The sequence below is a fragment of the Manis javanica genome, chromosome 17, assembly GCF_040802235.1.
Source record: "Manis javanica isolate MJ-LG chromosome 17, MJ_LKY, whole genome shotgun sequence".
NCBI lineage: Eukaryota > Metazoa > Chordata > Mammalia > Pholidota > Manidae > Manis > Manis javanica.
This window is the reverse complement of record NC_133172.1, coordinates 50,333,480-50,350,508: the sequence shown is the minus strand read 5'-3', so window position 1 is coordinate 50,350,508 and position 17,029 is coordinate 50,333,480. Positions and strand designations below refer to the sequence as shown.

Here is a 17,029-nt window from a genome sequence, read left to right as displayed (position 1 = left end):
AGACCATGGAATTACACAGAACCCCCAACAGAAAGGATCCAAGGAGGACAACACCAAGACACATAGTAATTAAAATGGCAAGGATCAAGGACAAGGAAAGAGTTTTAAAGGCAGCTAGAGAGAAAAAGGTCACCTATAAAGGAAAACCCATCAGGCTAACATCAGACTTCTCGACAGAAACCCTACAGGCCAGAAGAGAATGGCATGATATACTTAATGCAATGAAACAGAAGGGCCTTGAACCAAGGATACTGTATCCAGCACGACTATCATTTAAATATGATGGCGGGATTAAACAATTCCCAGACAAGCAAAAGCTGAGGGAATTTGCTTCCCACAAACCACCTCTACAGGGCATCCTACAGGGACTGCTCTAAATGGGAGCACCCCTAAAAAGAGCACAGAACAAAACACACAACATATGAAGAAGGGAGGAGGAGGAATAAGAAGGGAGAGAAGAAAAGAATCTCCAGACAGTGTATATAACAGCTCAATAAGCGAGCTAAGTTAGGCAGTAAGATACTAAAGAAGCTAACCTTGAACCTTTGGTAACCACGAATCTAAAGCCTGCAATGGCAATAAGTACATATCTCTCAATAGTCACCCTAAATGTAAATGGACTTAATGCACCAATCAAAAGACACAGAGTAATAGAATGGATAAAAAAGCAAGACCCATCTATATGCTGCTTACAAAAAACTCACCTTAAACCCAAAGACAAGCACAGACTAAAAGTCAAGGGATGGAAAAACATATTTCAGGCAAACAACAGTGAGAAGAAAGCAGGGGTTGCAGTACTAATATCAGACAAAATAGACTTCAAAACAAAGAAAGTAACAAGAGATAAAGAAGGATACTACATAACGATAAAGGGCTAAGTCCATCAAGAGGATATAACCATTCTAAATATATATGCACCCAATACAGGAGCACCAGCATATGTGAAGCAAATACTAACAGAACTAAAGAGGGAAATAGACTGCAATGCATTCATTTTAGGAGACTTCAACACACCACTCACCCCAAAGGATAGGTCCACCGGGCAGAAAATAAGTAAGGACACACAGGCACTGAACAACATACTAGAACAGATGGACCTAATAGACATCTATAGAACTCTACATCCAAAAGCAACAGGATATATATTCTTCTCAAGTGCACATGGAACATTCTCCAGAATAGATCACATACTAGCTCACAAAAAGAGCCTCAGTAAATTCCAAAATATTGAAATTCTACCAACCAATTTTTCAGACCACAAAGGTATAAAAGTAGAAATAAATTCTACAAAGAAAACGAAAAGGCTCACAAACACATGGAGGCTTAACAACATGCTACTACATAATCAATGGATCAATGAACAAATAAAAATAGAGATCAAGGAATATATAGAAACAAATGACAACAACAACACTAAGCCCCAACTTCTGTGGGACGCAGCGAAAGCAGTCTTAAGAGGAAAGTATATAGCAATCCAGGCACACTTGAAGAAGGAAGAACAATCCCAAATGAATAGTCTAACATCACAATTATTGAAACTGGAAAAAGAAGAACAAATGAGGCCTAAAGTCAGCAGAAGGAGGGACATAATAAAGATCAGAGAAGAAATAAACAAAATTAAGAAAAATAAAACAAATGCAAAAATCAACAAAACTAAGAGCTGGTTCTTTGAGAAAATAAACAAAATAGATAAGCCTCTAGCCCAACTTATTAAGAGAAAAAGAGAATCAACACAAATCAACATAATCAGAAATGAGAATGGAAAAATCACAACAGACTCCACAGAAATACAAAGAATTATTAAAGACTACTATGAAAACCTATATGCCAACAAGCTGGAAAACCTAGAAGAAATGGACAACTTCCTAGAAAAATACAACCTCCCAAGACTGACCAAGGAAGAAACACAAAAGTTAAACAAACCAATTACGAGCAAAGAAATTGAAACGGTAATCAAAAAACTACCCAAGAACAAAACCCCGGGGCTGGACAGATTTACCTCGGAATTTTATCAGACACACAGAGAAGACATAATACCCATTCTCCTTAAAGTGTTCCAAAAAAAATAGAAGAAGAGGGAATACTCCCAAACTCATTCTATGAAGCCAACATCACCCTAATACCAAAACCAGGCAAAGACCCCACCAAAAAAGAAAATTACAGACCAATATCCCTGATGAATGTAGATGCAAAAATACTCAATAAAATATTAGCAAACAGAATTTAACAGTATATCAAAAGGATCATACACCATGACCAAGTGGGATTCATCCCAGGGATGCAAGGATGGTACAACATTTGAAAATCCATCAACATCATCCACCACATCAACAAAAAGAAAGACAAAAACCACATGATCATCTCCATAGATGCTGAAAAACCATTTGACAAAATTCAACATCCATTCATGATAAAAACTCTCAGCAAAATGGGAATAGAGGGCAAGTACCTCAACATAATAAAGGCCATATATGATAAACCCACAGCCAGCATTATACTGAACAGCGAGAAGCTGAAAGCATTCCCTCTGAGATCGGGAACCAGACAGGGATGCCCACTCTCCCCACTGTTATTTAACATAGTACTGGAGGTCCTTGACACGGTAATCAGACAAAACAAAGAAATACAAGGAATCCAGATTGGTAAAGAAGAAGTTAAACTGTCACTATTTGCAGATGATATGATACTGTACATAAAAAACCCTAAAGACTCCACTCCAAAACTACTAGAACTGATACCGGAATACAGCAACGTTGCAGGACACAAAATTAACACACAGAAATCTGTAGCTTTCCTATACACTAACAACGAATCAATAGAAAGAGAAATCAGGAAAACAATTCCATTCACCATTGTATCAAAAAGAATAAAATACCTAGGAATAAACCTAACCAAAGAAGTGAAAGACTTATACTCTGAAAACTACAAGTCACTCTTAAGAGAAATTAAAGGGGACACTAATAAATGGAAACTCATCCCATGCTCATGGCTAGGAAGAATTAATATAGTCAAAATGGCCATCCTGCCCAAAGCAATATACAGATTTGATGCAATTCCTCTCAAATTACCAGCAACATTCTTCAATGAATTGGAACAAATAATTCAAAAATTCATATGGAAACACCAAAGACCCCGAATAGCCAAAGCAATCCTGAAAAAGAAGAATAAAGTAGGGGGGATCTCACTCCCCAACTTCAAGCTCTACTACAAAGCCATAGTAATCAAGACAATTTGGTACTGGCACAAGAACAGAGCCACAGACCAGTGGAACAGATTAGAGACTCCAGAAATTAACCCAAACATATATGGTCAATTAATATTTGATAAAGGAGCCATGGACATACAATGGCGAAATGACAGTCTCTTCAACAGATGGTGCTGGCAAAACTGGACAGCTACATGTAGGAGAATGAAACTGGACCATTGTCTAACCCCATATTCAAAGGTAAACATAAAATGGATCAAAGACCTGAATGTAAGTCATGAAACCATTGAACTCTTGGAAAAAAACATAGGCAAAATCCTCTTAGACATAAACATGAGTGACCTCTTCTTGAACATATCTCCCCGGGCAAGGAAAACAACAGCAAAAATGAGCAAGTGGGACTACATTAAGCTGAAAAGCTTCTGTACAGCGAAAGACACCATCAACAGAACAAAAAAGAACCCTACAGTATGGGAGAACATATTTGAAAATGACAGATCCGATAAAGGCTTGACATCCAGAATATATAAAGAGCTCACATGCCACAACAAACAAAAAACAAATAACCCAATTAAAAAATGGGCAGAGGAACTGAACAGACAGTTCTCTAAAAAAGAAATACAGATGGCCAACAGACACATGAAAAGATGCTCCACATTGCTAATTATCAGAGAAATGCAAATTAAAACTACAATGAGGTATCACCTCACACCAGTAAGGATAGCTGCCATCCAAAAGACAAACAACAACAAATGTTGGCGAGGCTGTGGAGAAAGGGGAACCCTCCTACACTGCTGATGGGAATATAAATTAGTTCAACCATTGTGGAAAGCAGTATGGAGGTTCATCAAAATGCTCAAAACAGACCTACCATTTGACCCAGGAATTCCACTCCTAGGAATTTACCCTAAGAACGCAGCAATCAAGTTTGAGAAAGACAGATGCATCCCTATGTTTATTGCAGCACTATTTACAATAGCCAAGAATTGGAAGCAACCTAAATGTCCATCGGTAGATGAATGGATAAAGAAGATGTGGTACATATACACAATGGAATACTACTCAGCCATAAGAAGTGGAAAAATCCAACCATTTGCAGCAACATGGATGGAGCTGGAGAGTATTATGCTCAGTGAAATAAGCCAAGCAGAGAAAGAGAAATACCAAATGATTTCACTCATCTGAGGAATATAAGAACAAAGGAAAAACTGAAGGAACAAAACAGTAGCGGAATTACAGAACCCAAAAATGGACTAACAGGTACCAAAGGGAAAGGAACTGGGGAGGATGGGTGGTCAGGGAGGGATAAGGCAGGGGAAGAAGAAGGGGGGTATTAATATTAGCATGCATGGGGGGGGAGGGAGAAAGGGGAGGGTGGGCTGCACAACACAGAGAGGACAAGTAGTGATTCTACAACATTTTGCTAAGCTGATGGACAGTAACCATAATGTGGTTTTTAGGGGGGACCTGATATAGGGGAGACCATAGTAAACATAGTATTCTTCATGTAAGTGTAGATTAAAGATTAAAAAAAAAAAGAAAGAAAGAAAGAAAAGGGGGATTACTCCTTGATGGGATAAAACTATTGGTAAATCAAAGATCAACGCATGCTTTAAATATCCTTAATGTTGATCACTTAAAGGGTGTCATATGATCAGCTATGGAGGTACTCTTTTCTGATAATATTCCTTTCTCTTAATAAAAAAAAAAAATGCAGTTCCTGTGTGCTGACCTCCTATGAGTTCTGCACAGTGGTATAGAGGGCATGTCAAAGTGTGGGCAAAGGGTCTGTTTGTTTCTATGCAGAAGAGCAAGGCCTAGCTTGGCTACCCAGAAAATGAACTAAGATACGATATGAAGAGGAGCTTCCGGCATCAGCACTCTCTGGAGGACTCGTTGGGGGGATGATCATCAAAAAGCCTCCACAGGGATCTGGGCGATGCTGCGGTTGTGGCTGCGTCCACCCCACCGTTTCCTGGACTTGCCATTGGAATGAGGAGGGAGATGTCTAGGCTCGCATGTGCATACAGTGAGACAACGAATTTGACCGGATCTGTACTGTTGGAACTCAACCAGGAGTTGGGAGGGGTGCAAGTTGTAGCACCCCAAAATCTTATGACTATAGACTATCTACGGTTAAAAGAACATATGGGATGTGAACAGATCCCAGGAATGGGCTGCTTTAATTTGTCTGATTTTTCTCAGACTGTTCATGTACAGTAGGACAATATCCATCATATCATAGACAAATTTTCACAAATGCCTAGGGTGCCTAAATGGTTTTCTTGGCTTCACTGGAGATGGATGGTAATTATAGATTTGCTTTGTTTATGTCACCGTATTCCTATTATGTTAATATGTGTGTGCAAATTAGTTAGTAGTTTAAAACCTATACATACTTAAGGTACTCTACAAGAAGATATGTCAAAGAAATAATCAATCCTCCCATGTTTTCCTCCATATGCTACCTCTATAGCTTTTCTTCTTCCTTCCTAATTACAACCCTTAAATAGAATTCGTGCCTCATATCGAATTTACCGAGTATCATAATTCCTCCAGGTGGTAAAGATACCTCGAGACAAGTGCTGGGCATAGAAGCCACAGGGCATAAATCTACAAAGAAGTAAAAAGCTAACCTTTTCAAACAATATGGCTTCTCTCTCACTTATCAACTTTACATTTCCCTGTATGGCCCCGGAGATGACTGGTTAGCCAGAGACGGGTAAGATTCCTCAAGGGAGGAACAACCTAAGACAGGCACAGTCGCAGGGGGGCCATCAGGTGAGAAATTGGGGATCAACAGAGGTGAGGCTCAGAACCTCACCCCCCCCTGCTTTGAGAGAAATCTTCTGCATCCGTGGATGTTTTGCTGCCCTTGTCTAGCTTGGATTAATACATAGTCCATAGGCACACACCTGATCATCTACATTTGCCCTCTTACAGCACAAAACTATGTTTTCTACCTTTATCTTGCATCTACCTACCACTTCAGCATTTTATTAAAAATAAAAATAATAATAATAATAAAGGGAGAAATGTGGGATCAACATATAAATCAAGTATAAAAATCAAACAAATATTCATATTTGACCTGATTGTTTATAGTTCATAATGCGTGATCAAAACCAAAAGTTTCTGTGATGAATGCCCTTGTACTGTTCACCATGTAAGAATTTATTCACTATGTAAGAATTCGTTCACCATGTAAGAGCTTGTTCGTTATGCTTCAGAAGATTAGAGACTGACGAGAATTAGGCTTGAGATGGATTAATGATTATACATTGAGCATTGACCCCCCATACTGAATTTTATTGTTGTTAACAACCATTTGATCAATAAATATGAGATGCCCTCTCAAAAAAAAACTTATTTTTAAATAACACTTGCTTTTCTTTTAAAGAAATGTTCCTTCCTTCTTAACTTCTTTCCATTCTTCTCTACCTCAGTCCTATTATTCATTTTCATTCATAAATTGTCCTACTCTCAGAATCATGTGCCTCTGAGATCTTACCTTGGTGAAGTGGGACTTTTTTCCTACTTTCTACCATCCAAATGAGTCCACCTTTCTCTGTCCCTCGTTCTTCCTGGTCACGTGTCACCTGTCTAGTCTTTCTGTTCTCCCTCCACTGAAGTCTCTCTTCTCAGGGACGTCGGTGGTTGAAGGGCTCAGCAGGCAGACGCTAGCACTACTCTGCATGTCCCCGGGCACAGGATGGACCCGTGGCACCATGACATGTAGGTCCTCTTCTTTTCCTAGGAGTTACTGCCTGTAAGGAACAACTTGACTGATAAGCCATCCTTAGGTATTTAAGTGGCACTGCTCACCGACTACTAGGAATTATGGCTATTGCATTTTCAAAACAAACATTTCTAGGAAAAGAAGTAGGTTTATCAGCAGTTTTCTTGAGTGAAAAAAAAATCTGATACCTTTCTTTAGAAACTAAAATTATGGGTATTTCAGGTAAAAGGCAAATTACGTATTTAAAGATAAAAGGAAGTATGGAAACTGCTGCCATTTGGGGTTGTTTTCATAGACTCATTGTATACTTGATTTAATTTCATGGCAGGCACTTTTTCACAAACTCAAATCTGGAATAGAAGAATGAGGTTTTCTTTTAGGTAATTAACCCATTTTAAAAGTACTAGTTCATCAGAGACAAGCCACAGACTGGAAGAAAATAGCTGCAAAAGACACAACTGATAAAGGACTGTTATTCAAAATATACAAAGAACACTTAAAACTGGACAGTAAGAAAACAATCTGATTTAAAAATGGGTCAAAGACCTTAATGGACACTTCACAAAAGAAGATATACAGATGGAAAATAAGCATATGAGAAGTTACTCCCCATCCTATGTCATCAGGGAATTGTAAATTAAAACAACAATGTTTTAAATGTTAATAGGTGTTTAATACATACCTATTAAAATGACCAAAATCCAGAACACTGACAACCCCAAATGCTGCCTAGGGTGTGGAGCAACAGGAACTCATTCATTGCTGCTGGCAATACCAAATGGTACAACGACTCTGGAAGACAGGTTGGTGGTTTCTTACAAAACTAAACGTACTCTTAACCACACGACCCAAGAGTTGCGCTCCTTTGTATTTAGCCAAATGAGTTGACAGCTATGTCCACATAAAAACCTGCACACAGATGTTTATAACAGCTTGATTCATAATCGCCAAAACTTGGAAGCAACCACCACATCTCTCAGTAGGTAAAGAGATAAATAAACTGTCCCATCCAGACAACGGAATAATACTCAGCACTAAGAAGAAGAGTTCTCAAGCCATGAAAAGACATGGGAGAAGCTTAAATATATAAACTAAGTGAAAGAGGTCAGTCTAAAAACTACATGCTATCTGATCCCAGCTGTATTACATTCTGGAAAAGGCACAACTATGGAGACAGTAGAAAGATCAGAAGATTTTTAGGGCAGTGAAAATACTCCGTGTGATGTTATAATCATCCATAAATGTCATTAGCTATTGTCCAAACCCAAGAGGGAACCCTTAGGTGTTACTGAACTTTGGGTGATTATGATGTGTCAAGGTAGGTTCATCTTTGGTTAAAAAAAAAAAAAGCCCCACTCTAGTGAGTGATGTTGACAATTGGAGAGACTGTGCATATCTGGGGTTAGGGGGCATATGGGAAGTCTTTGTAACTTCCTCCCAATTTTCTTATGAAACTAAAAATACTCTAAAAAAACTAGTCCTTATAAAAAATGCTGCTACAAATCTCATTTTAAAAAATATTTAATGGAGTATTATTACATCTTTCAATGATTGTTACATTTTATGTTTATGTCTAATCCCCCAAATTTCATTTTCTGCAACTTTCCATAAAGTGCCCCGAATTCAATAAAATGAGAACTGAGATTATGTAATCTTTTGCCTTTATGTAGGAGTACCAGTAAAATTATAAAGGCATAACTCTCTGAAGGTTTTTTTTTTTTATTTTAAATTCATGTGTTAAGCAAAGATTGACCATGGGCTTTCACATGAGGTAGATTTTTTAAAAATAATCTTATCAAATAATTGCTCTTGTAAATTTCAGCTCATAAATATTACTTTTTTCTTTCTTCAGATTTGGAAGAGCGGCCAAGTTGCCTTTCAAAGACCCCACCCAACTTCCACCCCTTCCACCCCCTCTGATATGGAGGTCTATCGCCTCCATCCATTCTCTCCATAAACATCTCGTGTCTAGCAAGTATACATAGTAAAAGCGAAACTAATATTTATTGAAGAAATAAATTGGGTCATCTATGGAGTTAAATGCAAATTTAGACAAAATCAATTTAATAGATATTTATTTAGCATATACTCTTTACACTAAAAAAACAATAGATGTCTATGAAGACATAGATTTTGCCTGGGAAGAATTCATTAAATAGAGTCAGGAAAAGAAGGACAGAGATCATTACAGACTGGAGTGATATTGATAATATGTTGGCACAAGCTAATGTGCCTGAAGAGAAGGGAGATATAAACTCACAGTTGAGGTTAAAGGGACCAGGAAAATTATCACAAAATACTGTACACAAAATAAATTTTGGATCCTTAAAAATTTCCGATAACCAGATACGGCACTTCAGAGTATCACAGTGCAAAAACCAAACCAAACCAAACCAAGCCAATGAATTCAAAATAGCTTTCTGCTTTTCAAAGCAGTTCGGGAATCTTAGCCTTCAATTATCAAACTTGAATTCAGTCTCCTTGTTGACCAGTGGGATACCATATAGTAGGTTAGAGAGCAGATGTGAAAGTGGTTCTATCACTTTTTAGTTGAGGAATTTCATCAATAAAATATAGAAAATAATATCTACCTTAAAGGGTTGTTGTAACAAAATGATGATGGAGTTTGGCATATAACCAAGCTCCCTGGATGTGAAATGCCATTAATAATAGTACTGATTCTTTATTCTACTAACTCTGAATCTCTCAGAGCGGTACTGGTAAACTTTCAGTTAAATTAATGGATAGACCCTATAGACAGGTCGGTGGAGGGACAGTATCTCTGGCTCACATGAACCCCATTCTTGTTCTACGCCCATTACTCCATCACCCCTGGTGACTCTCAAGGAAGCCACTATGAGAAAATCCAGCAAAAGAAGAAAAAGGTAGAAATCTGTGAAAAAGTAGGTTTCTGTAATATTTGGGACCCTGCTCAAAATGGTGAACTTTCACACTGACTATATTTTTTCACTTCTGCCTATTATTGTGCATAAAATTTCACCAGTAAAACCAGTGGTTTCCAGCCCTGGGTCCTTAGAATCCTGAGTCTGCAAAGGTAATATTTTCCCATAATGAAGATTTCACAAGCCTTGATGAATTCCTTTCCCTTTGGCTATAATTATAGGGAGTTTGCATGGAAGCTTTAGTTATCTTGTGATTCACACAAGTTCTGATCATCAGTTATACAAGGTCTGTACTTATTCAATACAGGTAGAATTTATTATTATTCAATCAATGGAGATTGGCCTCAGTGTGTTTGTTGTTTTTTGAGCATGACAAATATATATGACTTCTTATGAAATGATTTGGGATTATTTACAATTAAAAACCATTTTTCAAAGCTAAACAAGTGAAAACACATGAAAGCTATTTAGCAAAGGACTTGGGAACACAGCACCTGCCTGGTATGATGATACCTCTTATTACTCAGATTTAAGCCCCAACAGTAAGTGGTTTCCTATGTTGTGACCACTTGAGCCCTCCCTGGATTCACACACTGCTAATAGCACATGAGAAGCCTCTTTAGGGGCGGGGCTGGTGCTGTCTTCCCTATGATAACGGTGGCCCTATCTCACAGGCAGAGTTCAATGGCATACTTGGGATCATGTTCCACACCCCCAGCATTTTCTCATATCCCCAGATGGCACAATCGGCTTTGCAATGACCTCTCACCCCAGATGCTTGGTACATTTTACCATGATTTCTGTGGTGCAGGGGGAAGAAAGCTCAGTTTTTGCATGTGTACACTGAAAGAAGGGATGGCAGAGAAAGTAAGAATGGAGATGGATGAAATTTTCATTTTTACAACTACCTGAAGTTTCTTTTCCTTGATTTTGCCCTGTTTCTTGTATACGCCTCACAGGAAGACATTCCTAACTCAAAGAAACTGTATCCTTTATCAGAACAAACCTATGATATTTATATGTAGCAATTAAGACCTCCACCATTGAAAACACAGCATGGATGGTCAAATAAAAATCTAGCCAACTCGCCAACAGTACAAAAGCAGGTGAAAAATTGATTCTCAGAACTTAGGTAAAAAAGCAAATGAAACTTTCAAAATCTCCATCATTTCAGTTTATAAACTCTTCAGATACACACACAGTAGCCTTATCATTAGAGTCGGATATTGAGAAAATGACATCCTGGCAGTTCTGCTTGCGTCAGGAGTCATGGGAAGTAGGTGACGTGAAGGTCTGAGTGAGAGAAGGACAGAAGGTTGAGTTTGAACACGGATTTGAACTGAGGGGCTGCTTGTCTGTCACCTAATTCCTTCCACAAACCAGTTCTAGTCGCCATGATGAGCACCTACCACATGCAAAGCCCATAGGCAGTCCTGACCATTTTTTTATACATGAGCAGATTCAACCTGACAGCAGCCCTCAGATTTACAGAAATATCATGCTGGGAGAACCACAGAGATGAACAAGTCAAAACACTTTATACAGACTTTTAAGATGCAGCCTCTGATGCTCCCAGAGACACCTCTTGCAAAGCTGGTGCTCAAGTGAGAGGGGGCATCAGGACCAGAGGGGAGGCTTCTGACTTTCCATCTTGTGCCCTTTCCATTAGAATATATGCATGCAATGGAAACAGGAAGGCAGAGGGGTCAAGCATCACTCTCATAGTAGGTAGTTTTGCCCTATCTTTTGAGAAGCTCAAAAACCAGTTTGACTCACGTGTTTTGATCATGGGGTGAACTGATCAACCCTATCCCTCAACAGACCTTTTTCTTTTTTCCTTTAGTGCCTGCTGTATGTAAGACACTACACCGGATGTAGTAAAGAATCCAAAGATAAAAACGACGTAGTCATTGCCTTCCACAAGCCCCCCTCTTAAACGGCAAACATCTTGGTGTGAATCTCATTAGGGTCAATATGTATGTGGTCATTCTGCCTTCTATTAATCTGCCGTTATTTGCACTTGTGTTTTCAGAAGTCTTCATTTTCCGCAGGCGTACACTCTCTGCCAGGTGAGCTGAGGACAGAGTGAATATTTGTTCTGTTTTCACGGAGGACCCATAAGCTCCAGCAATCAGACAGAAGCTCTCCTCACTCCCCCATTCCCTTCCCCCAACCACTCTACATAGTATGGTCACACAGGGATGGTCCCCCAGTTCAAGGGTGAAACCCGCGGAAGCTCTCACGCTGTATAGACCCCAGGAAAAGGAATTTTTCTGCCGGGCATTATCCTAGAATGATAAACAGACCCAGGTGCCAAGCCAGGATCTGGCAAAAGGAAAAAAACAACTCAGGTTTTACAAACACTTGACTCGCTCCCCACCTCCAGAGGCCCCTGCAGGTGATTTCTCTCCTTTGAAGTTTTAGCACGTACATTTAGAGATAACTAAATTAGTTATTTATGGACATTTAGAGGGAATGTCCATATATAAGAGAAAAACCCAGGACAAGTCAAAGCTCTGCCTTGTATTTATAAAACTTCCCACACAAAATCCAGTAATTGTAGCTTGAGGTATGCAAAGGTACACTATTTATTTGCTGAATTTTAGCTAATGGGGAGACTCTCCCTCTTAATTCTTTTGCTAACCCAAATGTGGTATAGTAAAGCAATGAAAACATATTCTCACTTGGGAAAAGAGCTCTTCCAATTCACTTACTTAGTTTCAGGAACAGCAAACAGAGAAGAGAAGTGGGTGCACAGGTTCTGAGGGGATACATGGTGCTGAATTCCAGATACATGTGACATTGATCTTGGTATGAGGGTATGATTTTAGCTGCACACCAGTGCACCCCAAGATACCACTAAGTCTAAATACACCACCATAAAGGCATAAGGATGAAAGTCCCTATCTGTGCCCGTTCCCTTCAGGACCAGCAACCAATATCTCCCTGACCTCCCAGAAAGACCCAGAAAGAGTTCAGGCTTAATCACTTGTACACAATACACCTTTTGCAGCCTTTTAATATTTCCAGTAATTTTTCTCTTATGAGTTCTGAGCTAACATAATTCTCAGGACACTTTCCTTCTAAGCCTTCCATCAGCAGAGGCGAAAGCACCGGGCTTGAAGACAAAGAGGGTCCAGCCAGGCATGCGGTTTACCCCAAGCTCTTGGTCTCTCGGTGGCCTTAATGACAAAGCTTTTAACTTTGTACAATCCGTGCCTCTCAAACAAAGACATGATTAAAAGAAGGCAGGGGGAGGGGAAATAACATAAAGATGGAGATGTACAGGAGGCCAGCTTGGTCCCTGTCCGGCACACAATCCATTCCCGGCCAGGAAAATGATTGCTGCACAATGGCCAGTACGGCCAGCCCAGGGCAGCTGTGAGATATAAATTGTCAGCAATGACCATAAGCACTCAGAGAAACAATTTAATTCCTCACTTCCGCCATCATGGGCTGATATATTCTTTCAAGGTCATTACCCAAGGCTAGAAGGGTCGCTTGATTAACGAGTGACAGGCCCAATGAGGGCCAGTGTGCTTGAGCAGGGCCTTATATTAATTAGACAGAAGCTCAGGAAAATAAATGTTACGGAGAAAGGAGGGGCCAGTCTTTGGCATAAGCTGTGACCCCACTACCCCCACCCCATTCACCCCACAAAAGATAACACCCTGACCTTGATCCTTAATGCTATACTTTAGCTTTGTTTTAAAACCTATAAAATACAAAACATAAACCATGCTTCATTTCATATTCAAAATGACCCAGGCCCTGGCCTCCAGTTTCGACACTGCCTTTGTCTAACCCTTTCTCACTTAGTTATTCTAATTTATTGGTTAATTCTGAGTGGTGATGGAGAACTGCTTGCTATGAACTTCACATCTCAGAAGCAGCTTAGACCACGTTGATCTGAGCCAGGGGAAGCGGGAGAATGATGACACTTCAGTGTTTTCAGCCCAGTGGCTAATAATGTAGCAATTGCTCTTTAATAAAATGTCATTATCTTGCTTAAGGAGTTAAGGAGATTTGGAGATAACAGTGGACTTTCAGGGCAAATGACCATTCAAACCAAAAGGAGCTTAAAAAATACCCTGTTCCTTGTCCTAGTATACTGTATCTCTTTGATTGTATCTATCCTGAAAGCTTCACTTGAAGAGATACAAAGGAATAAATTCCTAGGGGATTTTAGTCAATTCCAAGCTTTCATCTCCAACACAAGAGACAACTGGTTTCAGGACAGAGTTTCATTTCCACCAACCATCAAGAAGGATTTTTTTTTCTTCCTCCTCCCACACACTCACCATTTCGATCACTGATCCTGTTGGGAAATCCATCCTGCCATCTCAAAGGGTCCCAGGCCAAGGTGCACTGTAGATGCAGAGAGGCTATCCATGTGTTTGAATCATCCAGAAGTCTACGCCACCCATTAAAGTGAGCTCAGGCAGTGAAGGTAAGAGGCTTAGGTGCCACTCAACAAGTGAAGGGTGGTTGGCGGAACTTTCCAAGAAGAAGCCACACCTACTGTCAAAAGGGAGAAAAGAGATTTCACTTTAGAGATAGGCTGTTTCTGTGATCTCTTATTTGGCACCCCCTTCTGTCCAACCCTATGTACAGACAGGAGAGAGGCAACTTGCAGATAGTCCTGTAAACCCCGGGGGCTCACTGTGGTCGACAGTGTCTGAGATGGTCCCCCAGAATCCCTGCCTCCTGGTACTCAGGTCCTGTGTCACCCTCACCCCTTGAGCATTATTGGGACCCAGTGACTCACTCACACAAAACAGAATACAGCAAACGGGATGGGGTGTCACTCCAAAGGTTGGGTTACCAAAGGACTGGGACTTCTCTCTTGTTTGCTATCTCTTGCTCTCTGTTGGAGCCTTCAGTCCAGAGGAAACAAGCCACCATGAGTGAGCTGCCCTGTGGAGCCCAAGGCCAGGTGTTGACGGCTCTGCCCAACAACCAATGAGAAACTGAGACCCATCAGTAGTCATAGAAACAGCTTGAAATGGATCCTCCCCAGTCGAGCCTCCAGATGACAGCAGCCCCAGCTGGTGCCCTGATTTCAGCCTATGACAGACTTTGAGCCAGAGATACCCAGCTGAATGCCACCCAAATTCCTGACCCAGGGAAACTGAGATAATCAGTCTTTGTTGTTTTAAGCTGCCAAATGTTGAGACGGTATGATACATATCAATGGATAACAGATATACACACCAATTCCACTGATCCTACTATACACTACATGATAGAACAATCGATGTGTTCCGTGTTTTAGTTTCCCTTTCTTTAAAATGGGAACAGTCTCCCAGAGAAGCTTTCGACATGGATTTAATATCTACAAGGATTTCATTCTGATGGTGGAAAGGGAAATTCTTTGCATCATCAGCATATTATGAGTAATTGACATACACAGCTTATCAGACTTACCAGTTTTGTGGAGAAGGTAGCACCATTACCAAGCCTGATTATTACACTGTATTTTACATCTCTGAGTTACCTGTCCTTGGTGGATATCAACAGGGGTACTAGCTAACTAGTTTGCAGGGACAACTGAGGCATGTATTCCTCCATCCATTTCCCCTGCCATCCAAACTTCTGAACATCCTTTCAAGAAGTATTTATTGAGCACGCAAGAGCATTGTAAGAGATATAAAAATGTACTTGATACAGCTTATATGTTCAAGGAGTTTACAACCCAGCAGAAAAGACAATACACAGACACTAATTACTGGAATCTAGAGTAGCTATGATAGGTTTCGTGAGAATGGACAAGTGCTGTAAGAATTCAGGGGGAAAGACTTCAGTTCTGGCTGGGGGTAGCTTTAAGAAGGATCGATAGACACGCCAGCACTAAGGAATGTGCCGTGAGTCCTTGCTCCGGAAGTAGCCATGACGTGTTGGTCATAGCCTCTTGATCAGTCTCGCTTTGACCAACACCACACCTTGGAAGCACTGTATCAGAATAGAGTTACAGTCTGCAGCCAGAGAGCCAAGGTAACTGGCACCCTGGGAATCACACCCAGGACCTCGGCTTCATTATGTAGCTACATTATAATGATACATTACTGAACATCAACCTCCTGGATACAAGACAGGCATCTGGCTGTCCAACCTTCTGAATTGAGAACAGCATGTAATGAATCCCCAGTTCCTTAACATGTTTAACAATTAATAAGCTAGGGCTTCCTTGAGGACAGGAAAGAATAAAATATGAGCATACCAAGGAAGAGGTCACACAGTGTGAATGCACTGTATGAAAACAATACATGTGATGAGGCTGGGGGCGAGTAGCTTTTGTCCACTTTGAAATAGGGTAAAATACATAGGGGGGGTCGAAATTATCTGGACATTGGTCCATTCTGTATTTCATTCTGCTGTTTAGACCCCCTGCATGTAAATGATGATTATGCCCATTGGACAGAGCGGCTGCTAAGAGAAAAGCTGCCTTTGGTGGGAAGGTCTGCTATTAATTTCAGGGAAGCTCATAAAAAAGCCGGTATGAGAAAGAAGAAGAAATCAGAGTTTGGTGTCAAGGAACAGGATTAGAGAAGCCAATTCAGCAGGATTCACTTGTATGATGTGTTCAACCAGCCTTCCCCTGAGACCAACAGTGTGGCACCCCCACCCCAAGGAGGAGGGCTGCCGGCAGGTCCCCAGCGGTGGTGCCAATCTGAGGCAGTAAAAACCTGCCAGCCACCCTCCCGCCCCCTTGCGTACATGCTCTGCCTTCTCTGATCCTGCTGCGGTCAGCTGGCGAGCTTGACAGAGCTGCTCTCTGGGCCCTGCCAAATGTCCAGGTGACATATGAGAAAATATCCATCAGAATCTGCAGAAGAATTCCAGAAAGAGGCACACTTCTAAGTCAATGGCACCATAACTTTCTTCCTTCACCTAGAAAGTAATTCAGGAGAAAACAATCTTCACACTCTTAAAAAATTATGGCTTCAAAAGGCTGAAAGTCTTTGTGTTATTTGCGACTGTTGCTGTCACATCTCAGTGTACTGGCTTCTTTGTGGCCTGAGTAGGCGATCTTAGGCTGTGTGATAACCTGCAGCAACTGGGCAGCAGAAACTTGTTAGAAAATAATTCCCTCACACTCAAGATTCGGGTCTGTGAGGGAATTTGGAGGGAATTTGGCAGTTGAAATATATCACTTGTGTTGTAGGTTATCTTCCCTAAGCC

The 17,029-nt window shown here is 40.5% G+C and overlaps 1 long non-coding RNA gene across 1 annotated transcript in view; it reads right to left on the bottom strand.

Annotated features, from left to right (window-relative positions):
* LOC140847125 (uncharacterized) overlaps positions 1-17,029 on the bottom strand; it is a 749,959-nt gene that overhangs the window by 59,803 nt on the left and 673,127 nt on the right. Inside the window, exon 5 of the long non-coding RNA XR_012126813.1 lies at positions 14,149-14,368. This is a non-coding gene — a long non-coding RNA (uncharacterized lncRNA). The remainder of the gene's footprint in view (positions 1-14,148; positions 14,369-17,029) is intronic.